General features: G+C 57.7%; 1 protein-coding gene across 1 annotated transcript in view; it reads right to left on the bottom strand.

Annotated features, from left to right (window-relative positions):
* SMARCD2 (SWI/SNF related, matrix associated, actin dependent regulator of chromatin, subfamily d, member 2) overlaps nt 1–673 on the bottom strand; it is a 6,621-nt gene that overhangs the window by 5,546 nt on the left and 402 nt on the right.

Genomic DNA, 673 nt, shown 5'->3' on the forward strand with positions numbered 1-673 from the left:
GGATGTGAACCCGCACCCTTATCGGGCCGCTGACGTCCTTGCTTGGTGGCGAGCTGCCCCTTGTCCTTAATCCCCAGCTTGGTCTGGAGCACCGAAGGGATGCGCAGTCGCTGTGATGACCTGAGGAGGGATCATGGACCCAACTGAGCTATCGGCCACTGGCTCTGCCACACAGCCAGGGCAGGGAACGGGACCTGAGTATCCATTAGGACCAAGGGACCCTGCCCTGAGGAAAAGTCTCCAGTAATCAAGAAGCCCTCGTGGAAAAGAGAAACAGAGCAAAGGGATTAGTAGTATTGTAAACAAGTGAGGAGCTGCTGGCAGAGCCCCACGGCTTGACGAGACCAGCCCCAACAAACAGTCCTACCAAGACCACAGTGTCTCTACATCCTGCCACCCCCATTTCCATTCACATCTGTGCCTGCCAGAGCCAGCACGAACCCCCGTGAGAAGGGGAAAGACCCCAAAGAACTGGTGCTGGGGCTTCTGGCAAGCAGAAAAACATGCAGTGAAGCTTTTTGGTTACTGGCATGGAGATCAGAGCATGGGGAAGTTGCAAGCAGAGCGATCTCTGCCCCCATCCCCACCCTGCCCCGTCATCGCAAAACATCCCAGCCCCAAGGTCTGGCAGGTTTCCCACTGCCAGCAGTGCCAGCCGGGGGGAGGTCGCAGG

The sequence above is a fragment of the Cariama cristata genome, unplaced genomic scaffold (genome assembly GCF_000690535.1).
Source record: "Cariama cristata isolate BGI_N322 unplaced genomic scaffold, ASM69053v1 scaffold21942, whole genome shotgun sequence".
NCBI classification, from domain to species: Eukaryota; Metazoa; Chordata; class Aves; order Cariamiformes; family Cariamidae; genus Cariama; species Cariama cristata.